Below are 18300 nucleotides of genomic sequence, written 5' to 3'. Positions count from 1 at the left end.
AGGATTCAGCGTTTTCACCGATACGGCCTGGGTTCGATTCCCGGTCAGGGAATTATTACTTTTTCAAATCCACTTGTTTTTCAAATCTCTCACTGCACGAAAATTAATTTGCTGATGCTGAGTGAAAGTGAAAGGGTTATGGAGTTGGGGTTGGTCAACGTAAGAAAGTTCCCTGTTGGTCTAGTGGCGAGGATTCAGCGTTTTCACCGCTGCGGCCTGGGTTCGATTCCCGGTCAGGGAATTATTACTTTTTCAAATCCACTTGTTTTTCAAATCTCTCACTGCACGAAAATTAATTTGCTGATGCTGAGTGAAAGTGAAAGGATTATGGAATTGGGGTTGGTCAACACAATCAAACTCCCTGGTGGTCTAGTGGATAGGATTAGGCGCTCTCACCGCCGCGGCCCGGGTTCGATTCCCGGTCAGGGAATACTCAGTTTGTCAAATGTCTCACTGGATGAAAATTAAATTGCTGATGCTGAGTGAAAGTGAAAGGGTTATGGAGTTGGGGTGGGTCAACATTAAAAAGTTCCCTGGTGGTCTAGTGGATAGGATTCGGCGCTCTCACCGCTGCGGCCCGGGTTCAATTCCCGGTCAGAGAATTCTCAGTTTGTCAAATCTCTCACTGGATGAAAATTAAATTGCTGATGCTGAGTGAAAGTGAAAGGGTTATGGAGTTGGGGTTGGTCAACATTAAGAAGTTCCCTGGTGGTCTAGTGGATAGGATTCGGCGCTCTCACCGCCGCGGCCCGGGTTCGATTCCCGGTCAGGGAATTCTCAGTTTGTCAAATCCACTTGTTTTTCAAATGCCTCACTGGATGAAAATTAATTTGCTGATGCTGAGTGAAAGTGAAAGGGTTATGGAGTTGGGGTTGGTCAACATTAAAAAGTTCCCTGGTGGTCTAGTGGCTCGTATTCGGCGCTCTCAGCGCAGCGGCCCGGGTTCGATTCCCGGTCAGGGAATTCTGAGTTTGTCAAATCTCTCACTGGATCAAAATTAATTTGCTGATGCTGAGTGAAAGTGAAAGATTTATGGAGGTTGGGTTGGTCAAAATAAGCAAGTTCCCTGGTGGTCTAGTGGCTAGGATTCAGCGCTTTCACCGCTGCGGACCGGGTTTGATTCCCGGTCAGGGAGTTCTCAATTTGTCAAATCCACTCGTTTTTCAAATCTCTCACTGCACGAAAATTTTGCTGTTGCTGAGTGAAAGTGAAAGGATTATGGAATTGGGGTTGGTTAACACAATCAAACTCCCTGGTGGTCTAGTGGCTAGGATTCGGCGCTCTCAGCGCCGCGGCCCGGGTTCGATTCCCGGTCAGGGAATTTTCAGTTTGTCAAATCTCTCACTGGATGAAAAATAATTTACTGATGCTGAGTGAAAGTGAAAGGGTTATGGCGTTGGGGTTGGTCAACATAAGCAAGTTCCCTGGTGGTCTAGTGGCTAGGATTCAGCGCTTTCACCGCTGTGGCCTGGGTTCGATTCCCGGTCAGGGAATTCTCAGTTTGTCAAATCCACTCGTTTTTCAAATCTCTCACTGGATGAAAATTAATTTGCTGATGCTGAGTGAAAGTGAAAGATTTATGGAGGTTGGGTTGGTCAAAAAAAGCAAGTTCCCTGGTGGTCTAGTGGCTCGGATTCGGCGCTCTCACCGCCGCGGCCCGGGTTCGATTCCCGGTCAGGGAATTCTCAGTTTGTCAAATCTCTCACTGGATCAAAATTAATTTGCTGATGCTGAGTGAAAGTGAAAGATTTATGGAGGTTGGGTTGGTCAAAATAAGCAAGTTCCCTGGTGGTCTAGTGGCTAGGATTCAGCGCTTTCACCGCTGCGGACCGGGTTCGATTCCCGGTCAGGGTGTTCTCAATTTGTCAAATCCACTCGTTTTTCAAATCTCTCACTGCACGAAAATTTTGCTGTTGCTGAGTGAAAGTGAAAGGATTATGGAATTGGGGTTGGTCAACACAATCAAACTCCCTGGTGGTCTAGTGGCTAGGATTCGGCGCTCTCACCGCCGCGGCCCGGGTTCGATTCCCGGTCAGGGAATTCTCAGTTTGTCAAATCTCTCACTGGATCAAAATTAATTTGCTGATGCTGAGTGAAAGTGAAAGGGTTATGGAGTTGGGGTTGGTCAACGTAAGAAAGTTCCCTGTTGGTCTAGTGGCTAGGATTCAGCGTTTTCACCGCTGCGGCCTGGGTTCGATTCCCGGTCAGGGAATTATTACTTTTTCAAATCCACTTGTTTTTCAAATCTCTCACTGCACGAAAATTAATTTGCTGATGCTGAGTGAAAGTGAAAGGGTTATGGATGTTGGGTTGGTCAAATTAAGCAAGTTCCCTGGTGGTCTAGTGGCTCGTATTCGGCGCTCTCACCGCAGCGGCCCGGGTTCGATTCCCGGTCAGGGAATTCTGAGTTTGTCAAATCTCTCACTGGATCAAAATTAATTTGCTGATGCTGAGTGAAAGTGAAAGATTTATGGAGGTTGGGTTGGTCAAAAATAAGCAAGATCCCTGGTGGTCTAGTGGCTAGGATTCAGCGCTTTCACCGCTGCGGACCGGGTTTGATTCCCGGTCAGGGAGTTCTCAATTTGTCAAATCCACTCGTTTTTCAAATCTCTCACTGCACGAAAATTTTGCTGTTGCTGAGTGAAAGTGAAAGGATTATGGAATTGGGGTTGGTTAACACAATCAAACTCCCTGGTGGTCTAGTGGCTAGGATTCGGCGCTCTCACCGCCGCGGCCCGGGTTCGATTCCCGGTCAGGGAATTCTCAGTTTGTCAAATCTCTCACTGGATGAAAAATAATTTACTGATGCTGAGTGAAAGTGAAAGGGTTATGGCGTTGGGGTTGGTCAACATAAGCAAGTTCCCTGGTGGTCTAGTGGCTAGGATTCAGCGCTTTCACCGCTGTGGTCTGGGTTCGATTCCCGGTCAGGGAATTCTCAGTTTGTCAAATCCACTCGTTTTTCAAATCTCTCACTGGATGAAAATTAATTTGCTGATGCTGAGTGAAAGTGAAAGATTTATGGAGGTTGGGTTGGTCAAAAAAAGCAAGTTCCCTGGTGGTCTAGTGGCTCGGATTCGGCGCTCTCACCGCCGCGGCCCGGGTTCGATTCCCGGTCAGGGAATTCTCAGTTTGTCAAATCTCTCACTGGATCAAAATTAATTTGCTGATGCTGAGTGAAAGTGAAAGATTTATGGAGGTTGGGTTGGTCAAAATAAGCAAGTTCCCTGGTGGTCTAGTGGCTAGGATTCAGCGCTTTCACCGCTGCGGACCGGGTTCGATTCCCGGTCAGGGTGTTCTCAATTTGTCAAATCCACTCGTTTTTCAAATCTCTCACTGCACGAAAATTTTGCTGTTGCTGAGTGAAAGTGAAAGGATTATGGAATTGGGGTTGGTCAACACAATCAAACTCCCTGGTGGTCTAGTGGCTAGGATTCGGCGCTCTCACCGCCGCGGCCCGGGTTCGATTCCCGGTCAGGGAATTCTCAGTTTGTCAAATCTCTCACTGGATCAAAATTAATTTGCTGATGCTGAGTGAAAGTGAAAGGGTTATGGAGTTGGGGTTGGTCAACGTAAGAAAGTTCCCTGTTGGTCTAGTGGCTAGGATTCAGCGTTTTCACCGCTGCGGCCTGGGTTCGATTCCCGGTCAGGGAATTATTACTTTTTCAAATCCACTTGTTTTTCAAATCTCTCACTGCACGAAAATTAATTTGCTGATGCTGAGTGAAAGTGAAAGGGTTATGGATGTTGGGTTGGTCAAATTAAGCAAGTTCACTGGTGGTCTAGTGGCTCGTATTCGGTGCTCTCACCGCAGCGGCCCGGGTTCGATTCCCGGTCAGGGAATTCTGAGTTTGTCAAATCTCTCACTGGATCAAAATTAATTTGCTGATGCTGAGTGAAAGTGAAAGATTTATGGAGGTTGGGTTGGTCAAAATAAGCAAGTTCCCTGGTGGTCTAGTGGCTAGGATTCAGCGCTTTCACCGCTGCGGACCGGGTTTGATTCCCGGTCAGGGAGTTCTCAATTTGTCAAATCCACTCGTTTTTCAAATCTCTCACTGCACGAAAATTTTGCTGTTGCTGAGTGAAAGTGAAAGGATTATGGAATTGGGGTTGGTTAACACAATCAAACTCCCTGGTGGTCTAGTGGCTAGGATTCGGCGCTCTCACCGCCGCGGCCCGGGTTCGATTCCCGGTCAGGGAATTCTCAGTTTGTCAAATCTCTCACTGGATGAAAAATAATTTACTGATGCTGAGTGAAAGTGAAAGGGTTATGGCGTTGGGGTTGGTCAACATAAGCAAGTTCCCTGGTGGTCTAGTGGCTAGGATTCAGCGATTTCACCGCTGTGGCCTGGGTTCGATTCCCGGTCAGGGAATTCTCAGTTTGTCAAATCCACTCGTTTTTCAAATCTCTCACTGGATGAAAATTAAATTGCTGATGCTGAGTGAAAGTGAAAGATTTATGGAGGTTGGGTTGGTCAAAAAAAGCAAGTTCCCTGGTGGTCTAGTGGCTCGGATTCGGCGCTCTCACCGCCGCGGCCCGGGTTCGATTCCCGGTCAGGGAATTCTCATTTTGTCAAATCTCTCACTGGATCAAAATTAATTTGCTGATGCTGAGTGAAAGTGAAAGATTTATGGAGGTTGGGTTGGTCAAAATAAGCAAGTTCCCTGGTGGTCTAGTGGCTAGGATTCAGCGCTTTCACCGCTGCGGACCGGGTTCGATTCCCGGTCAGGGTGTTCTCAATTTGTCAAATCCACTCGTTTTTCAAATCTCTCACTGCACGAAAATTTTGCTGTTGCTGAGTGAAAGTGAAAGGATTATGGAATTGGGGTTGGTCAACACAATCAAACTCCCTGGTGGTCTAGTGGCTAGGATTCGGCGCTCTCACCGCCGCGGCCCGGGTTCGATTCCCGGTCAGGGAATTCTCAGTTTGTCAAATCTCTCACTGGATCAAAATTAATTTGCTGATGCTGAGTGAAAGTGAAAGGGTTATGGAGTTGGGGTTGGTCAACGTAAGAAAGTTCCCTGTTGGTCTAGTGGCTAGGATTCAGCGTTTTCACCGCTGCGGCCTGGGTTCGATTCCCGGTCAGGGAATTATTACTTTTTCAAATCCACTTGTTTTTCAAATCTCTCACTGCACGAAAATTAATTTGCTGATGCTGAGTGAAAGTGAAAGGGTTATGGATGTTGGGTTGGTCAAATTAAGCAAGTTCCCTGGTGGTCTAGTGGCTCGTGTTCGGCGCTCTCACCGCAGCGGCCCGGGTTCGATTCCCGGTCAGGGAATTCTGAGTTTGTCAAATCTCTCACTGGATCAAAATTAATTTGCTGATGCTGAGTGAAAGTGAAAGATTTATGGAGGTTGGGTTGGTCAAAATAAGGAAGTTCCCTGGTGGTCTAGTGGCTAGGATTCAGCGCTTTCACCGCTGCGGACCGGGTTTGATTCCCGGTCAGGGAGTTCTCAATTTGTCAAATCCACTCGTTTTTCAAATCTCTCACTGCACGAAAATTTTGCTGTTGCTGAGTGAAAGTGAAAGGATTATGGAATTGGGGTTGGTTAACACAATCAAACTCCCTGGTGGTCTAGTGGCTAGGATTCGGCGCTCTCACCGCCGCGGCCCGGGTTCGATTCCCGGTCAGGGAATTCTCAGTTTGTCAAATCTCTCACTGGATGAAAAATAATTTACTGATGCTGAGTGAAAGTGAAAGGGTTATGGCGTTGGGGTTGGTCAACATAAGCAAGTTCCCTGGTGGTCTAGTGGCTAGGATTCAGCGCTTTCACCGCTGTGGCCTGGGTTCGATTCCCGGTCAGGGAATTCTCAGTTTGTCAAATCCACTCGTTTTTCAAATCTCTCACTGGATGAAAATTTATTTGCTGATGCTGAGTGAAAGTGAAAGATTTATGGAGGTTGGGTTGGTCAAAAAAAGCAAGTTCCCTGGTGGTCTAGTGGCTCGGATTCTGCGCTCTCACCGCCGCGGCCCGGGTTCGATTCCCGGTCAGGGAATTCTCAGTTTGTCAAATCTCTCACTGGATCAAAATTAATTTGCTGATGCTGAGTGAAAGTGAAAGATTTATGGAGGTTGGGTTGGTCAAAATAAGCAAGTTCCCTGGTGGTCTAGTGGCTAGGATTCAGCGCTTTCACCGCTGCGGACCGGGTTCGATTCCCGGTCAGGGTGTTCTCAATTTGTCAAATCCACTCGTTTTTCAAATCTCTCACTGCACGAAAATTTTGCTGTTGCTGAGTGAAAGTGAAAGGATTATGGAATTGGGGTTGGTCAACACAATCAAACTCCCTGGTGGTCTAGTGGCTAGGATTCGGCGCTCTCACCGCCGCGGCCCGGGTTCGATTCCCGGTCAGGGAATTCTCAGTTTGTCAAATCTCTCACTGGATCAAAATTAATTTGATGCTGAGTGAAAGTGAAAGGGTTATGGAGTTGGGGTTGGTCAACGTAAGAAAGTTCCCTGTTGGTCTAGTGGCTAGGATTCAGCGTTTTCACCGCTGCGGCCTGGGTTCGATTCCCGGTCAGGGAATTATTACTTTTTCAAATCCACTTGTTTTTCAAATCTCTCACTGCACGAAAATTAATTTGCTGATGCTGAGTGAAAGTGAAAGGGTTATGGATGTTGGGTTGGTCAAATTAAGCAAGTTCCCTGGTGGTCTAGTGGCTAGGATTCAGCGCTTTCACTGCTGCGGACCGGGTTTGATTCCCGGTCAGGGAGTTCTCAATTTGTCAAATCCACTCGTTTTTCAAATCTCTCACTGCACGAAAATTTTGCTGTTGCTGAGTAAAAGTGAAAGGATTATGGAATTGGGGTTGGTCAACACAATCAAACTCCCTGGTGGTCTAGTGGCTAGGATTCGGCGCTCTCACCGCCGCGGCCCGGGTTCGATTCCCGGTCAGGGAATTCTCAGTTTGTCAAATGTCTCACTGGATGAAAATTAAATTGCTGATGCTGAGTGAAAGTGAAACGGTTATGGAGTTGGGGTGGGTCAATATTAAAAAGTTCCCTGGTGGTCTAGTGGCTAGGATTCGGCGCTCTCACCGACGCGGCCAGGGTTCGATTCCCGGTCAGGGAATTCTCCGTTTGTCAAATCTCTCACTGGATGAAAATTAATTTGCTGATGCTGAGTGAAAGTGAAAGGGTTATGGCGTTGGGGTTGGTCAACATAAGCAAGTTCCCTGGTGGTCTAGTGGCTGGGATTCAGCGCTTTCACCGCTGTGGCCCGGGTTCGTTTCCCGGTCAGGGAATTCTCAGTTTGTCAAATCCACTCGTTTTTCAAATGTCTCACTGGATAAAAATTAAATTGCTGATGCTGAGTGAAAGTGAAAGGGTTATGGAGTTGGGGTTGGTCAACATTAAAAAGTTCCCTGGTGGTCTAGTGTCTCGGATTCGGCGCTTTCACCGCCGCGGCCCGGGTTCGATTCCCGGTCAGGGAATTCTCAGCTTGTCAAATCTCTCACTGGATCAAAATTAATTTGCTGATGCTGAGTGAAAGTGAAAGATTTATGGAGGTTGGGTTGGTCAAAATAAGCAAGTTCCCTGGTGGTCTAGTGGCTAGGATTCAGCGCTTTCACCGCTGCGGCCCGGGTTCGATTCCCGGTCAGGGAATTCTCAGTTTGTCAAATCCACTCGTTTTTCAAATCTCTCACTGGACGAAAATTAAATTGATGCTGAGTGAAAGTGAAAGGGTTATGGAGTTGGGGTTGGTCAACACAATCTAACTCCCTGGTGGTATAGTGGGTAGGATTCGGCGCTCTCACCGCTGCGGCCCGGGTTCGATTCCCGGTCAGGGAATTCTCAGTTTGTCAAATGTCTCACTGGATGAAAATTAAATTGCTGATGCTGAGTGAAAGTGAAAGGGTTATGGAGTTGGGGTTGGTCAACATTACAAAGTTCCCTGGTGGTCTAGTGGCTAGGATTCGGCGCTCTCACCGCCGCGGCCCGGGTTCGATTCCCGGTCAGGGAGTTCTCAGTTTGTCAAATCTCTCACTGGATCAAAATTAATTTGCTGATGCTGAGTGAAAGTGAAAGGGTTATGGAGTTGGGGTTGGTCAACATTAAAAAGTTCCCTGGTGGTCTAGTGGCTAGGATTCGGCGCTCTCACCGCCGCGGCCCGGGTTCAATTCCCGGTCAGAGAATTCTCAGTTCGTCAAATCTCTCACTGGATGAAAATTATATTGCTCATGATGAGTGAAAGTGAAAGTGAAAGGGTTATGGAGTTGGGGTTGGTCAACATTAAGAAGTTCCCTGGTGGTCTAGTGGCTAGGATTCGGCGCTCTCACCGCCGTGGCTCGGGTTCGATTCCCGGTCAGGGAATTCTCAGTTTGTCAAATCTCTCACTGGATGAAAATTAATTTGCTGATGCTGAGTGAAAGTGAAAGGGTTATGGAGTTGGGGTTGGTCAAAATAAGAGAGTTCCCTGTTGGTCTAGTGGCTAGGATTCAGCGCTTTCACCGCTGCGGCCCGGGTTCGATTCCCGGTCAGGGAATTCTCAGTTTGTCAAATGCACTCGTTTTTCAAATCTCTCACTGCACAAAAATTAATTTGCTGATGCTGAGTGAAAGTGAAAGGGTTATGGCGTTGGGGTTGGTCAAAATAAACAAGTTCCCTGGTGGTCTAGTGCCTAGGATTCGGCGCTCTCACCGCCGCGGCCTGGGTTCGATTCCCGGTCAGGGAATTCTCAGTTTGTCAAATCTCTCACTGGATGAAAATTAATTTGCTGATGCTGAGTGAAAGTGAAAGGGTTATGGCGTTGGGGTTGGTCAACATAAGCAAGTTCCCTGGTGGTCTAGTGGCTGGGATTCAGCGCTTTCACCGCTGTGGCCCGGGTTCGTTTCCCGGTCAGGGAATTCTCAGTTTGTCAAATCCACTCGTTTTTCAAATGTCTCACTGGATAAAAATTAAATTGCTGATGCTGAGTGAAAGTGAAAGGGTTATGGAGTTGGGGTTGGTCAACATTAAAAAGTTCCCTGGTGGTCTAGTGGCTCGGATTCGGCGCTCTCACTGCCGCGCCCCGGGTTCGATTCCCGGTCAGGGAATTCTCAGTTTGTCAAATCTCTCACTGGATCAAAATTAATTTGCTGATGCTGAGTGAAAGTGAAAGATTTATGGAGGTTGGGTTGGTCAAAATAATCAAGTTCCCTGGTGGTCTAGTGGCTAGGATTCAGCGCTTTCACCGCTGCGGACCGGGTTCGATTCCCGGTCAGGGAGTTCTCATTTTGTCAAATCCACTCGTTTTTCAAATCTCTCACTGCACGAAAATTTTGCTGTTGCTGAGTGAAAGTGAAAGGATTATGGAATTGGGGTTGGTCAACACAATCAAACTCCCTGGTGGTCTAGTGGCTAGGATTCGGCGCTCTCACCGCCGCGGCCCGGGTTCGATTCCCGGTCAGGGAATTCTCAGTTTGTCAAATCTCTCACTGGATGAAAATTAATTTGATGCTGAGTGAAAGTGAAAGGGTTATGGCGTTGGGGTTGGTCAACATAAGCAAGTTCCCTGGTGGTCTAGTGGCTAGGATTCAGCGCTTTCACCGCTGTGGCCCGGGTTCGATTCCTGGTCAGGGAATTCTCAGTTTGTCAAATCCACTCGTTTTTCAAATCTCTCACTGGATGAAAATTAATTTGCTGATGCTGAGTGAAAGTGAAAGGGTTATGGAGTTGGGGTTGGTCAACATAAGAGAGTTCCCTGTTGGTCTAGTGGCTCGGATTCAGCGCTTTCACCGCTGCGGCCCGGGTTCGATTCCCGGTCAGGGAATTATTAGTTTGTCAAATGCACTCGTTTTTCAAATCTCTCACTGCACGAAAATTAATTTGCTGATGCTGAGTGAAAGTGAAAGATTTATGGAGGTTGGGTTGGTCAAAAAAAGCAATTTCCCTGGTGGTCTAGTGGCTCGGATTCGGCGCTCTCACCGCCGCGGCCCGGGTTCGATTCCCGGTCAGGGAATTCTCAGTTTGTCAAATCTCTCACTGGATCAAAATTAATTTGCTGATGCTGAGTGAAAGTGAAAGATTTATGGAGGTTGGGTTGGTCAAAATAAGCAAGTTCCCTGGTGGTCTAGTGGCTAGGATTCAACGCTTTCACCGCTGCGACCCGGGTTCGATTCCCGGTCAGGGAGTTCTCAATTTGTCAAATCCACTCGTTTTTCAAATCTCTCACTGCACGAAAATTTTGCTGTTGCTGAGTGAAAGTGAAAGGATTATGGAATTGGGGTTGGTCAACACAATCAAACTCCCTGGTGGTCTAGAGGCTAGGATTCGGCGCTCTCACCGCCGCGGCCCGGGTTTGATTCCCGGTCAGGGAAATCTCAGTTTGTCAAATCTCTCACTGGATGAAAATTAATTTGCTGATGCTGAGTGAAAGTGAAAGGGTTATGGCGTTGGGGTTGGTCAACATAAGCAAGTTCCCTGGTGGTCTAGTGGCTAGGCTTCAGCGCTTTCACCGCCGCGGCCCGGGCTCGATTCCCGGTCAGGGAGTTCTCAATTTGTCAAATCCACTCGTTTTTCAAATCTCTCACTGCACGAAAATTTTGCTGTTGCTGAGTGAAAGTGAAAGGATTATGGAATTGGGGTTGGTCAACACAATAAAACTCCCTGGTGGTCTAGTGGCTAGGATTCGGCGCTCTCACCGCCGCGGCCCGGGTTCGATTCCCGGTCAGGGAATTCTCAGTTTGTCAAATGCACTCGTTTTTCAAATCTCTCACTGCACAAAAATTAATTTGCTGATGCTGAGTGAAAGTGAAAGGGTTATGGAGTTGGGGTTGGTCAAAATAAGCAAGTTCCCTGGTGGTCTAGTGGCTAGGATTCGGCGCTCTCACCGCCGCGGCCTGGGTTCGCTTCCCGGTCAGGGAATTCTCAGTTTGTCAAATCTCTCACTGGATGAAAATTAATTTGCTGATGCTGAGTGAAAGTGAAAGGGTTATGGCGTTGGGGTTGGTCAACATAAGCAAGTTCCCTGGTGGTCTAGTGGCTAGGATTCAGCGCTTTCACCGCTGCGGCCCGGGTTCGATTCCCGGTCAGGGAATTCTCAGTTTGTCAAATCCACTCGTTTTTCAAATCTCTCACTGGACGAAAATTAAATTGATGCTGAGTGAAAGTGAAAGGGTTATGGAGTTGGGGTTGGTCAACACAATCTAACTCCCTGGTGGTATAGTGGGTAGGATTCGGCGCTCTCACCGCTGCGGCCCGGGTTCGATTCCCGGTCAGGGAATTCTCAGTTTGTCAAATGTCTCACTGGATGAAAATTAAATTGCTGATGCTGAGTGAAAGTGAAAGGGTTATGGAGTTGGGGTTGGTCAACATTAAAAAGTTCCCTGGTGGTCTAGTGGCTAGGATTCGGCGCTCTCACCGCCGCGGCCCGGGTTCGATTCCCGGTCAGGGAGTTCTCAGTTTGTCAAATCTCTCACTGGATCAAAATTAATTTGCTGATGCTGAGTGAAAGTGAAAGGGTTATGGAGTTGGGGTTGGTCAACATTAAAAAGTTCCCTGGTGGTCTAGTGGCTAGGATTCGGCGCTCTCACCGCCGCGGCCCGGGTTCAATTCCCGGTCAGAGAATTCTCAGTTCGTCAAATCTCTCACTGGATGAAAATTATATTGCTCATGATGAGTGAAAGTGAAAGTGAAAGGGTTATGGAGTTGGGGTTGGTCAACATTAAGAAGTTCCCTGGTGGTCTAGTGGCTAGGATTCGGCGCTCTCACCGCCGCGGCTCGGGTTCGATTCCCGGTCAGGGAATTCTCAGTTTGTCAAATCTCTCACTGGATGAAAATTAATTTGCTGATGCTGAGTGAAAGTGAAAGGGTTATGGAGTTGGGGTTGGTCAAAATAAGAGAGTTCCCTGTTGGTCTAGTGGCTAGGATTCAGCGCTTTCACCGCTGCGGCCCGGGTTCGATTCCCGGTCAGGGAATTCTCAGTTTGTCAAATGCACTCGTTTTTCAAATCTCTCACTGCACAAAAATTAGTTTGCTGATGCTGAGTGAAAGTGAAAGGGTTATGGCGTTGGGGTTGGTCAAAATAAACAAGTTCCCTGGTGGTCTAGTGCCTAGGATTCGGCGCTCTCACCGCCGCGGCCTGGGTTCGATTCCCGGTCAGGGAATTCTCAGTTTGTCAAATCTCTCACTGGATGAAAATTAATTTGCTGATGCTGAGTGAAAGTGAAAGGGTTATGGCGTTGGGGTTGGTCAACATAAGCAAGTTCCCTGGTGGTCTAGTGGCTGGGATTCAGCGCTTTCACCGCTGTGGCCCGGGTTCGTTTCCCGGTCAGGGAATTCTCAGTTTGTCAAATCCACTCGTTTTTCAAATGTCTCACTGGATAAAAATTAAATTGCTGATGCTGAGTGAAAGTGAAAGGGTTATGGAGTTGGGGTTGGTCAACATTAAAAAGTTCCCTGGTGGTCTAGTGGCTCGGATTCGGCGCTCTCACTGCCGCGCCCCGGGTTTGATTCCCGGTCAGGGAATTCTCAGTTTGTCAAATCTCTCACTGGATCAAAATTAATTTGCTGATGCTGAGTGAAAGTGAAAGATTTATGGAGGTTGGGTTGGTCAAAATAATCAAGTTCCCTGGTGGTCTAGTGGCTAGGATTCAGCGCTTTCACCGCTGCGGACCGGGTTCGATTCCCGGTCAGGGAGTTCTCATTTTGTCAAATCCACTCGTTTTTCAAATCTCTCACTGCACGAAAATTTTGCTGTTGCTGAGTGAAAGTGAAAGGATTATGGAATTGGGGTTGGTCAACACAATCAAACTCCCTGGTGGTCTAGTGGCTAGGATTCGGCGCTCTCACCGCCGCGGCCCGGGTTCGATTCCCGGTCAGGGAATTCTCAGTTTGTCAAATCTCTCACTGGATGAAAATTAATTTGATGCTGAGTGAAAGTGAAAGGGTTATGGCGTTGGGGTTGGTCAACATAAGCAAGTTCCCTGGTGGTCTAGTGGCTAGGATTCAGCGCTTTCACCGCTGTGGCCCGGGTTCGATTCCTGGTCAGGGAATTCTCAGTTTGTCAAATCCACTCGTTTTTCAAATCTCTCACTGGATGAAAATTAATTTGCTGATGCTGAGTGAAAGTGAAAGGGTTATGGAGTTGGGGTTGGTCAACATAAGAGAGTTCCCTGTTGGTCTAGTGGCTCGGATTCAGCGCTTTCACCGCTGCGGCCCGGGTTCGATTCCCGGTCAGGGAATTATTAGTTTGTCAAATGCACTCGTTTTTCAAATCTCTCACTGCACGAAAATTAATTTGCTGATGCTGAGTGAAAGTGAAAGATTTATGGAGGTTGGGTTGGTCAAAAAAAGCAATTTCCCTGGTGGTCTAGTGGCTCGGATTCGGCGCTCTCACCGCCGCGGCCCGGGTTTGATTCCCGGTCAGGGAAATCTCAGTTTGTCAAATCTCTCACTGGATGAAAATTAATTTGCTGATGCTGAGTGAAAGTGAAAGGGTTATGGCGTTGGGGTTGGTCAACATAAGCAAGTTCCCTGGTGGTCTAGTGGCTAGGCTTCAGCGCTTTCACCGCCGCGGCCCGGGTTCGATTCCCGGTCAGGGAGTTCTCAATTTGTCAAATCCACTCGTTTTTCAAATCTCTCACTGCACGAAAATTTTGCTGTTGCTGAGTGAAAGTGAAAGGATTATGGAATTGGGGTTGGTCAACACAATAAAACTCCCTGGTGGTCTAGTGGCTAGGATTCGGCGCTCTCACCGCCGCGGCCCGGGTTCGATTCCCGGTCAGGGAATTCTCAGTTTGTCAAATGCACTCGTTTTTCAAATCTCTCACTGCACAAAAATTAATTTGCTGATGCTGAGTGAAAGTGAAAGGGTTATGGAGTTGGGGTTGGTCAAAATAAGCAAGTTCCCTGGTGGTCTAGTGGCTAGGATTCGGCGCTCTCACCGCCGCGGCCTGGGTTCGCTTCCCGGTCAGGGAATTCTCAGTTTGTCAAATCTCTCACTGGATGAAAATTAATTTGCTGATGCTGAGTGAAAGTGAAAGGGTTATGGCGTTGGGGTTGGTCAACGTAAGCAAGTTCCCTGGTGGTCTAGTGGCTAGGATTCAGCGCTTTCACCGCTGTGGCCCGGGATCGATTCCTGGTCAGGGAATTCTCAGTTTGTCAAATCCACTCCTTTTTCAAATGTCTCACTGGATAAAAATTAAATTGCTGATGCTGAGTGAAAGTGAAAGGGTTATGGAGTTGGGGTTGGTCAACATTAAGAAGTTCCCTGGTGGTCTAGTGGATAGGATTCGGCGCTCTCACCGCCGCGGCCCGGGTTCGATTCCCGGTCAGGGAATTCTCAGTTTGTCAAATCTCTCACTGGATCAAAATTAATTTGCTGATGCTGAGTGAAAGTGAAAGATTTATGGAGGTTGGGTTGGTCAAAATAAGCAAGTTCCCTGGTGGTCTAGTGGCTAGGTTTCAGCGCTTTCACCGCTGCGACCCGGGTTCGATTCCCGGTCAGGGAGTTCTCAATTTGTCAAATCCACTCGTTTTTCAAATCTCTCACTGCACGAAAATTTTGCTGTTGCTGAGTGAAAGTGAAAGGATTATGGAATTGGGGTTGGTCAACACAATCAAACTCCCTGGTGGTCTAGTGGCTAGGATTCGGCGCTCTCACCGCCGCGGCCCGGGTTTGATTCCCGGTCAGGGAAATCTCAGTTTGTCAAATCTCTCACTGGATGAAAATTAATTTGCTGATGCTGAGTGAAAGTGAAAGGGTTATGGCGTTGGGGTTGGTCAACATAAGCAAGTTCCCTGGTGGTCTAGTGGCTAGGATTCAGCGCTTTCACTGCTGCGACCCGGGTTCGATTCCCGGTCAGGGAATTCTCAGTTTGTCAAATCCACTCGTTTTTCAAATCTCTCACTGGATGAAAATTAATTTGCTGATGCTGAGTGAAAGTGAAAGGGTTATGGAGTTGGGGTTGGTCAACACAATCAAACTCCCTGGTGGTCTAGTGGGTAGGATTCAGCGCTCTCACCGCTGCGGCCAGGGTTCGATTCCCGGTCAGGGAATTCTCAGTTTGTCAAATGTCTCACTGGATGAAAATTAAATTGCTGATGCTGAGTGAAAGTGAAAGGGTTATGGAGTTGGGGTTGGTCAACATTAAATAGTTCCCTTGTGGTCTAGTGGCTAGGATTCGGCGCTCTCACCGCCGCGGCCCGGGTTCGATTCCCGGTCAGGGAATTCTCAGTTTGTCAAATCTCTCACTGGATCAAAATTAATTTGCTGATGCTGAGTGAAAGGGAAAGGGTTATGGAGTTGGGGTTGGTCAACATTAAAAAGTTCCCTGGTGGTTCTAGTGGCTAGGATTCGGCGCTCTCACCGCCGCGGCCCGGGTTCAATTCCCGGTCAGAGAATTCTCACTTTGTCAAATCTCTCACTGGATGAAAATTATATTGCTGATGCTAAGTGAAAGTGAAAGGGTTATGGAGTTGGGGTTGGTCAACATTAAGCAGTTCCCTGGTGGTCTAGTGGCTAGGATTCGGCGCTCTCACCGCCGCGGCCCGGGTTCGATTCCCGGTCAGGGAATTCTCAGTTTGTCAAATCTCTAACTGGATGAAAATTAATTTGCTGAAGCTGAGTGAAAGTGAAAGGGTTATGGCGTTGGGGTTGGTCAACATAAGCAAGTTCCCTGGTGGTCTAGTGGCTAGGATTCAGCGCTTTCACCGCTACGGCCCGGGTTCGATTCCCGGTCAGGGAATTCTCAGTTTGTCAAATCCATTCGTTTTTCAAATCTCTCACTGGATGAAAATTAATTTGCTGATGCTGAGTGAAAGTGAAAGGGTTATGGAGTTGGGGTTGGTCAACTTAAGAGAGTTCCCTGTTGGTCTAGTGGCTAGGATTCAGCGCTTTCACCGCTGCGGCCCGGGTTCGATTCCCGGTCAGGGAATTCTCAGTTTGTCAAATCCACTCGTTTTTCAAATCTCTCACTGCACAAAAATTAATTTGCTGATGCTGAGTGAAAGTGAAAGGGTTATGGAGTTGGGGTTGGTCAAAATAAGCAAGTTCCCTGGTGGTCTAGTGGCTAGGATTCGGCGCTCTCACCGCCGCGGCCTGGGTTCGCTTCCCGGTCAGGGAATTCTCAGTTTGTCAAATCTCTCACTGGATGAAAATTAATTTGCTGATGCTGAGTGAAAGTGAAAGGGTTATGGCGTTGGGGTTGGTCAACATAAGCAAGTTCCCTGGTGGTCTAGTGGCTAGGATTCAGCGCTTTCACCGCTGTGGCCCGGGATCGATTCCTGGTCAGGGAATTCTCAGTTTGTCAAATCCACTCCTTTTTCAAATGTCTCACTGGATAAAAATTAAATTGCTGATGCTGAGTGAAAGTGAAAGGGTTATGGAGTTGGGGTTGGTCAACATTAAGAAGTTCCCTGGTGGTCTAGTGGATAGGATTCGGCGCTCTCACCGCCGCGGCCCGGGTTCGATTCCCGGTCAGGGAATTCTCAGTTTGTCAAATCTCTCACTGGATCAAAATTAATTTGCTGATGCTGAGTGAAAGTGAAAGATTTATGGAGGTTGGGTTGGTCAAAATAAGCAAGTTCCCTGGTGGTCTAGTGGCTAGGTTTCAGCGCTTTCACCGCTGCGACCCGGGTTCGATTCCCGGTCAGGGAGTTCTCAATTTGTCAAATCCACTCGTTTTTCAAATCTCTCACTGCACGAAAATTTTGCTGTTGCTGAGTGAAAGTGAAAGGATTATGGAATTGGGGTTGGTCAACACAATCAAACTCCCTGGTGGTCTAGTGGCTAGGATTCGGCGCTCTCACCGCCGCGGCCCGGGTTTGATTCCCGGTCAGGGAAATCTCAGTTTGTCAAATCTCTCACTGGATGAAAATTAATTTGCTGATGCTGAGTGAAAGTGAAAGGGTTATGGCGTTGGGGTTGGTCAACATAAGCAAGTTCCCTGGTGGTCTAGTGGCTAGGATTCAGCGCTTTCACTGCTGCGACCCGGGTTCGATTCCCGGTCAGGGAATTCTCAGTTTGTCAAATCCACTCGTTTTTCAAATCTCTCACTGGATGAAAATTAATTTGCTGATGCTGAGTGAAAGTGAAAGGGTTATGGAGTTGGGGTTGGTCAACACAATCAAACTCCCTGGTGGTCTAGTGGGTAGGATTCGGCGCTCTCACCGCTGCGGCCAGGGTTCGATTCCCGGTCAGGGAATTCTCAGTTTGTCAAATGTCTCACTGGATGAAAATTAAATTGCTGATGCTGAGTGAAAGTGAAAGGGTTATGGAGTTGGGGTTGGTCAACATTAAATAGTTCCCTTGTGGTCTAGTGGCTAGGATTCGGCGCTCTCACCGCCGCGGCCCGGGTTCGATTCCCGGTCAGGGAATTCTCAGTTTGTCAAATCTCTCACTGGATCAAAATTAATTTGCTGATGCTGAGTGAAAGGGAAAGGGTTATGGAGTTGGGGTTGGTCAACATTAAAAAGTTCCCTGGTGGTTCTAGTGGCTAGGATTCGGCGCTCTCACCGCCGCGGCCCGGGTTCAATTCCCGGTCAGAGAATTCTCACTTTGTCAAATCTCTCACTGGATGAAAATTATATTGCTGATGCTAAGTGAAAGTGAAAGGGTTATGGAGTTGGGGTTGGTCAACATTAAGCAGTTCCCTGGTGGTCTAGTGGCTAGGATTCGGCGCTCTCACCGCCGCGGCCCGGGTTCGATTCCCGGTCAGGGAATTCTCAGTTTGTCAAATCTCTAACTGGATGAAAATTAATTTGCTGAAGCTGAGTGAAAGTGAAAGGGTTATGGCGTTGGGGTTGGTCAACATAAGCAAGTTCCCTGGTGGTCTAGTGGCTAGGATTCAGCGCTTTCACCGCTGCGGCCCGGGTTCGATTCCCGGTCAGGGAATTCTCAGTTTGTCAAATCCATTCGTTTTTCAAATCTCTCACTGGATGAAAATTAATTTGCTGATGCTGAGTGAAAGTGAAAGGGTTATGGAGTTGGGGTTGGTCAACATAAGAGAGTTCCCTGTTGGTCTAGTGGCTCGCATTCAGCGCTTTCACCGCTGCGGCCCGGGTTCGATTCCCGGTCAGGGAATTATTAGTTTGTCAAATGCACTCGTTTTTCAAATCTCTCACTGCACGAAAATTAATTTGCTGATGCTGAGTGAAAGTGAAAGATTTATGGAGGTTGGGTTGGTCAAAATAAGCAAGTTCCCTGGTGGTCTAGTGGCTAGGATTCAGCGCTTTCACTGCTGCGGCCCGGGTTCGATTCCCGGTCAGGGAATTCTCAGTTTGTCAAATCCACTCGTTTTTCAAATCTCTCACTGCACGAAAACTAAATTGCTGATGCTGAGTGAAAGTGAAAGGGTTATGGAGTTGGGGTTGGTCAACA

General features: G+C 47.9%; 1 protein-coding gene and 76 non-coding genes across 77 annotated transcripts in view; 76 read left to right on the top strand and 1 right to left on the bottom strand.

Moving 5' to 3' along the window:
• The window catches only part of LOC144023548 (protein kinase C delta type-like), a 114941-nt gene that overhangs the window by 57850 nt on the left and 38791 nt on the right, over positions 1-18300 (bottom strand). The gene's annotated exons all lie outside the window — the stretch shown is intronic.
• Positions 170-241, top strand: trnae-uuc (transfer RNA glutamic acid (anticodon UUC)). Its single transcript has one exon. It is a non-coding gene; the product is annotated as a tRNA-Glu (tRNA).
• On the top strand, positions 359-430 carry trnae-cuc (transfer RNA glutamic acid (anticodon CUC)). Its single transcript has one exon. It is a non-coding gene; the product is annotated as a tRNA-Glu (tRNA).
• On the top strand, positions 531-602 carry trnae-cuc (transfer RNA glutamic acid (anticodon CUC)). The gene has a single exon. It is a non-coding gene; the product is annotated as a tRNA-Glu (tRNA).
• trnae-cuc (transfer RNA glutamic acid (anticodon CUC)) lies at positions 703-774 on the top strand. The gene has a single exon. It is a non-coding gene; the product is annotated as a tRNA-Glu (tRNA).
• On the top strand, positions 1250-1321 carry trnae-cuc (transfer RNA glutamic acid (anticodon CUC)). The gene has a single exon. It is a non-coding gene; the product is annotated as a tRNA-Glu (tRNA).
• On the top strand, positions 1422-1493 carry trnae-uuc (transfer RNA glutamic acid (anticodon UUC)). Its single transcript has one exon. It is a non-coding gene; the product is annotated as a tRNA-Glu (tRNA).
• Positions 1611-1682, top strand: trnae-cuc (transfer RNA glutamic acid (anticodon CUC)). Its single transcript has one exon. It is a non-coding gene; the product is annotated as a tRNA-Glu (tRNA).
• On the top strand, positions 1969-2040 carry trnae-cuc (transfer RNA glutamic acid (anticodon CUC)). Its single transcript has one exon. It is a non-coding gene; the product is annotated as a tRNA-Glu (tRNA).
• trnae-uuc (transfer RNA glutamic acid (anticodon UUC)) lies at positions 2141-2212 on the top strand. Its single transcript has one exon. It is a non-coding gene; the product is annotated as a tRNA-Glu (tRNA).
• On the top strand, positions 2689-2760 carry trnae-cuc (transfer RNA glutamic acid (anticodon CUC)). Its single transcript has one exon. It is a non-coding gene; the product is annotated as a tRNA-Glu (tRNA).
• Positions 2861-2932, top strand: trnae-uuc (transfer RNA glutamic acid (anticodon UUC)). The gene has a single exon. It is a non-coding gene; the product is annotated as a tRNA-Glu (tRNA).
• Positions 3050-3121, top strand: trnae-cuc (transfer RNA glutamic acid (anticodon CUC)). The gene has a single exon. It is a non-coding gene; the product is annotated as a tRNA-Glu (tRNA).
• trnae-cuc (transfer RNA glutamic acid (anticodon CUC)) lies at positions 3408-3479 on the top strand. The gene has a single exon. It is a non-coding gene; the product is annotated as a tRNA-Glu (tRNA).
• On the top strand, positions 3580-3651 carry trnae-uuc (transfer RNA glutamic acid (anticodon UUC)). Its single transcript has one exon. It is a non-coding gene; the product is annotated as a tRNA-Glu (tRNA).
• Positions 4127-4198, top strand: trnae-cuc (transfer RNA glutamic acid (anticodon CUC)). Its single transcript has one exon. It is a non-coding gene; the product is annotated as a tRNA-Glu (tRNA).
• Positions 4299-4370, top strand: trnae-uuc (transfer RNA glutamic acid (anticodon UUC)). The gene has a single exon. It is a non-coding gene; the product is annotated as a tRNA-Glu (tRNA).
• Positions 4488-4559, top strand: trnae-cuc (transfer RNA glutamic acid (anticodon CUC)). The gene has a single exon. It is a non-coding gene; the product is annotated as a tRNA-Glu (tRNA).
• Positions 4846-4917, top strand: trnae-cuc (transfer RNA glutamic acid (anticodon CUC)). Its single transcript has one exon. It is a non-coding gene; the product is annotated as a tRNA-Glu (tRNA).
• On the top strand, positions 5018-5089 carry trnae-uuc (transfer RNA glutamic acid (anticodon UUC)). The gene has a single exon. It is a non-coding gene; the product is annotated as a tRNA-Glu (tRNA).
• Positions 5565-5636, top strand: trnae-cuc (transfer RNA glutamic acid (anticodon CUC)). Its single transcript has one exon. It is a non-coding gene; the product is annotated as a tRNA-Glu (tRNA).
• Positions 5737-5808, top strand: trnae-uuc (transfer RNA glutamic acid (anticodon UUC)). The gene has a single exon. It is a non-coding gene; the product is annotated as a tRNA-Glu (tRNA).
• Positions 5926-5997, top strand: trnae-cuc (transfer RNA glutamic acid (anticodon CUC)). The gene has a single exon. It is a non-coding gene; the product is annotated as a tRNA-Glu (tRNA).
• trnae-cuc (transfer RNA glutamic acid (anticodon CUC)) lies at positions 6284-6355 on the top strand. The gene has a single exon. It is a non-coding gene; the product is annotated as a tRNA-Glu (tRNA).
• On the top strand, positions 6453-6524 carry trnae-uuc (transfer RNA glutamic acid (anticodon UUC)). Its single transcript has one exon. It is a non-coding gene; the product is annotated as a tRNA-Glu (tRNA).
• Positions 6828-6899, top strand: trnae-cuc (transfer RNA glutamic acid (anticodon CUC)). Its single transcript has one exon. It is a non-coding gene; the product is annotated as a tRNA-Glu (tRNA).
• On the top strand, positions 7000-7071 carry trnae-cuc (transfer RNA glutamic acid (anticodon CUC)). The gene has a single exon. It is a non-coding gene; the product is annotated as a tRNA-Glu (tRNA).
• On the top strand, positions 7533-7604 carry trnae-uuc (transfer RNA glutamic acid (anticodon UUC)). The gene has a single exon. It is a non-coding gene; the product is annotated as a tRNA-Glu (tRNA).
• trnae-cuc (transfer RNA glutamic acid (anticodon CUC)) lies at positions 7719-7790 on the top strand. The gene has a single exon. It is a non-coding gene; the product is annotated as a tRNA-Glu (tRNA).
• trnae-cuc (transfer RNA glutamic acid (anticodon CUC)) lies at positions 7891-7962 on the top strand. The gene has a single exon. It is a non-coding gene; the product is annotated as a tRNA-Glu (tRNA).
• trnae-cuc (transfer RNA glutamic acid (anticodon CUC)) lies at positions 8063-8134 on the top strand. Its single transcript has one exon. It is a non-coding gene; the product is annotated as a tRNA-Glu (tRNA).
• On the top strand, positions 8241-8312 carry trnae-cuc (transfer RNA glutamic acid (anticodon CUC)). Its single transcript has one exon. It is a non-coding gene; the product is annotated as a tRNA-Glu (tRNA).
• Positions 8413-8484, top strand: trnae-uuc (transfer RNA glutamic acid (anticodon UUC)). Its single transcript has one exon. It is a non-coding gene; the product is annotated as a tRNA-Glu (tRNA).
• Positions 8602-8673, top strand: trnae-cuc (transfer RNA glutamic acid (anticodon CUC)). Its single transcript has one exon. It is a non-coding gene; the product is annotated as a tRNA-Glu (tRNA).
• trnae-cuc (transfer RNA glutamic acid (anticodon CUC)) lies at positions 8963-9034 on the top strand. Its single transcript has one exon. It is a non-coding gene; the product is annotated as a tRNA-Glu (tRNA).
• On the top strand, positions 9135-9206 carry trnae-uuc (transfer RNA glutamic acid (anticodon UUC)). Its single transcript has one exon. It is a non-coding gene; the product is annotated as a tRNA-Glu (tRNA).
• Positions 9321-9392, top strand: trnae-cuc (transfer RNA glutamic acid (anticodon CUC)). Its single transcript has one exon. It is a non-coding gene; the product is annotated as a tRNA-Glu (tRNA).
• trnae-uuc (transfer RNA glutamic acid (anticodon UUC)) lies at positions 9490-9561 on the top strand. The gene has a single exon. It is a non-coding gene; the product is annotated as a tRNA-Glu (tRNA).
• trnae-cuc (transfer RNA glutamic acid (anticodon CUC)) lies at positions 9868-9939 on the top strand. The gene has a single exon. It is a non-coding gene; the product is annotated as a tRNA-Glu (tRNA).
• trnae-uuc (transfer RNA glutamic acid (anticodon UUC)) lies at positions 10040-10111 on the top strand. The gene has a single exon. It is a non-coding gene; the product is annotated as a tRNA-Glu (tRNA).
• On the top strand, positions 10226-10297 carry trnae-cuc (transfer RNA glutamic acid (anticodon CUC)). Its single transcript has one exon. It is a non-coding gene; the product is annotated as a tRNA-Glu (tRNA).
• trnae-cuc (transfer RNA glutamic acid (anticodon CUC)) lies at positions 10584-10655 on the top strand. The gene has a single exon. It is a non-coding gene; the product is annotated as a tRNA-Glu (tRNA).
• On the top strand, positions 10773-10844 carry trnae-cuc (transfer RNA glutamic acid (anticodon CUC)). The gene has a single exon. It is a non-coding gene; the product is annotated as a tRNA-Glu (tRNA).
• trnae-uuc (transfer RNA glutamic acid (anticodon UUC)) lies at positions 10945-11016 on the top strand. The gene has a single exon. It is a non-coding gene; the product is annotated as a tRNA-Glu (tRNA).
• On the top strand, positions 11131-11202 carry trnae-cuc (transfer RNA glutamic acid (anticodon CUC)). The gene has a single exon. It is a non-coding gene; the product is annotated as a tRNA-Glu (tRNA).
• On the top strand, positions 11303-11374 carry trnae-cuc (transfer RNA glutamic acid (anticodon CUC)). Its single transcript has one exon. It is a non-coding gene; the product is annotated as a tRNA-Glu (tRNA).
• Positions 11475-11546, top strand: trnae-cuc (transfer RNA glutamic acid (anticodon CUC)). Its single transcript has one exon. It is a non-coding gene; the product is annotated as a tRNA-Glu (tRNA).
• On the top strand, positions 11653-11724 carry trnae-cuc (transfer RNA glutamic acid (anticodon CUC)). Its single transcript has one exon. It is a non-coding gene; the product is annotated as a tRNA-Glu (tRNA).
• trnae-uuc (transfer RNA glutamic acid (anticodon UUC)) lies at positions 11825-11896 on the top strand. The gene has a single exon. It is a non-coding gene; the product is annotated as a tRNA-Glu (tRNA).
• On the top strand, positions 12014-12085 carry trnae-cuc (transfer RNA glutamic acid (anticodon CUC)). Its single transcript has one exon. It is a non-coding gene; the product is annotated as a tRNA-Glu (tRNA).
• On the top strand, positions 12547-12618 carry trnae-uuc (transfer RNA glutamic acid (anticodon UUC)). Its single transcript has one exon. It is a non-coding gene; the product is annotated as a tRNA-Glu (tRNA).
• On the top strand, positions 12733-12804 carry trnae-cuc (transfer RNA glutamic acid (anticodon CUC)). Its single transcript has one exon. It is a non-coding gene; the product is annotated as a tRNA-Glu (tRNA).
• On the top strand, positions 12902-12973 carry trnae-uuc (transfer RNA glutamic acid (anticodon UUC)). Its single transcript has one exon. It is a non-coding gene; the product is annotated as a tRNA-Glu (tRNA).
• trnae-cuc (transfer RNA glutamic acid (anticodon CUC)) lies at positions 13280-13351 on the top strand. The gene has a single exon. It is a non-coding gene; the product is annotated as a tRNA-Glu (tRNA).
• trnae-cuc (transfer RNA glutamic acid (anticodon CUC)) lies at positions 13638-13709 on the top strand. The gene has a single exon. It is a non-coding gene; the product is annotated as a tRNA-Glu (tRNA).
• Positions 13827-13898, top strand: trnae-cuc (transfer RNA glutamic acid (anticodon CUC)). The gene has a single exon. It is a non-coding gene; the product is annotated as a tRNA-Glu (tRNA).
• Positions 13999-14070, top strand: trnae-uuc (transfer RNA glutamic acid (anticodon UUC)). Its single transcript has one exon. It is a non-coding gene; the product is annotated as a tRNA-Glu (tRNA).
• Positions 14188-14259, top strand: trnae-cuc (transfer RNA glutamic acid (anticodon CUC)). The gene has a single exon. It is a non-coding gene; the product is annotated as a tRNA-Glu (tRNA).
• trnae-uuc (transfer RNA glutamic acid (anticodon UUC)) lies at positions 14360-14431 on the top strand. The gene has a single exon. It is a non-coding gene; the product is annotated as a tRNA-Glu (tRNA).
• Positions 14546-14617, top strand: trnae-cuc (transfer RNA glutamic acid (anticodon CUC)). Its single transcript has one exon. It is a non-coding gene; the product is annotated as a tRNA-Glu (tRNA).
• trnae-uuc (transfer RNA glutamic acid (anticodon UUC)) lies at positions 14718-14789 on the top strand. The gene has a single exon. It is a non-coding gene; the product is annotated as a tRNA-Glu (tRNA).
• On the top strand, positions 14907-14978 carry trnae-cuc (transfer RNA glutamic acid (anticodon CUC)). Its single transcript has one exon. It is a non-coding gene; the product is annotated as a tRNA-Glu (tRNA).
• Positions 15079-15150, top strand: trnae-cuc (transfer RNA glutamic acid (anticodon CUC)). The gene has a single exon. It is a non-coding gene; the product is annotated as a tRNA-Glu (tRNA).
• On the top strand, positions 15424-15495 carry trnae-cuc (transfer RNA glutamic acid (anticodon CUC)). Its single transcript has one exon. It is a non-coding gene; the product is annotated as a tRNA-Glu (tRNA).
• trnae-uuc (transfer RNA glutamic acid (anticodon UUC)) lies at positions 15596-15667 on the top strand. Its single transcript has one exon. It is a non-coding gene; the product is annotated as a tRNA-Glu (tRNA).
• Positions 15785-15856, top strand: trnae-uuc (transfer RNA glutamic acid (anticodon UUC)). Its single transcript has one exon. It is a non-coding gene; the product is annotated as a tRNA-Glu (tRNA).
• On the top strand, positions 15974-16045 carry trnae-cuc (transfer RNA glutamic acid (anticodon CUC)). The gene has a single exon. It is a non-coding gene; the product is annotated as a tRNA-Glu (tRNA).
• Positions 16146-16217, top strand: trnae-uuc (transfer RNA glutamic acid (anticodon UUC)). Its single transcript has one exon. It is a non-coding gene; the product is annotated as a tRNA-Glu (tRNA).
• trnae-cuc (transfer RNA glutamic acid (anticodon CUC)) lies at positions 16335-16406 on the top strand. Its single transcript has one exon. It is a non-coding gene; the product is annotated as a tRNA-Glu (tRNA).
• trnae-uuc (transfer RNA glutamic acid (anticodon UUC)) lies at positions 16507-16578 on the top strand. Its single transcript has one exon. It is a non-coding gene; the product is annotated as a tRNA-Glu (tRNA).
• Positions 16693-16764, top strand: trnae-cuc (transfer RNA glutamic acid (anticodon CUC)). Its single transcript has one exon. It is a non-coding gene; the product is annotated as a tRNA-Glu (tRNA).
• Positions 16865-16936, top strand: trnae-uuc (transfer RNA glutamic acid (anticodon UUC)). The gene has a single exon. It is a non-coding gene; the product is annotated as a tRNA-Glu (tRNA).
• On the top strand, positions 17054-17125 carry trnae-cuc (transfer RNA glutamic acid (anticodon CUC)). Its single transcript has one exon. It is a non-coding gene; the product is annotated as a tRNA-Glu (tRNA).
• trnae-cuc (transfer RNA glutamic acid (anticodon CUC)) lies at positions 17226-17297 on the top strand. The gene has a single exon. It is a non-coding gene; the product is annotated as a tRNA-Glu (tRNA).
• trnae-cuc (transfer RNA glutamic acid (anticodon CUC)) lies at positions 17571-17642 on the top strand. Its single transcript has one exon. It is a non-coding gene; the product is annotated as a tRNA-Glu (tRNA).
• trnae-uuc (transfer RNA glutamic acid (anticodon UUC)) lies at positions 17743-17814 on the top strand. The gene has a single exon. It is a non-coding gene; the product is annotated as a tRNA-Glu (tRNA).
• Positions 18121-18192, top strand: trnae-uuc (transfer RNA glutamic acid (anticodon UUC)). Its single transcript has one exon. It is a non-coding gene; the product is annotated as a tRNA-Glu (tRNA).

Source organism: Festucalex cinctus, chromosome 8 (genome assembly GCF_051991245.1).
Source record: "Festucalex cinctus isolate MCC-2025b chromosome 8, RoL_Fcin_1.0, whole genome shotgun sequence".
In the NCBI taxonomy this organism is placed as follows: Eukaryota; Metazoa; Chordata; class Actinopteri; order Syngnathiformes; family Syngnathidae; genus Festucalex; species Festucalex cinctus.
The sequence above is the reverse complement of the archived record's forward strand: the minus strand, read 5'-3'. Positions and strand labels throughout refer to the sequence as shown.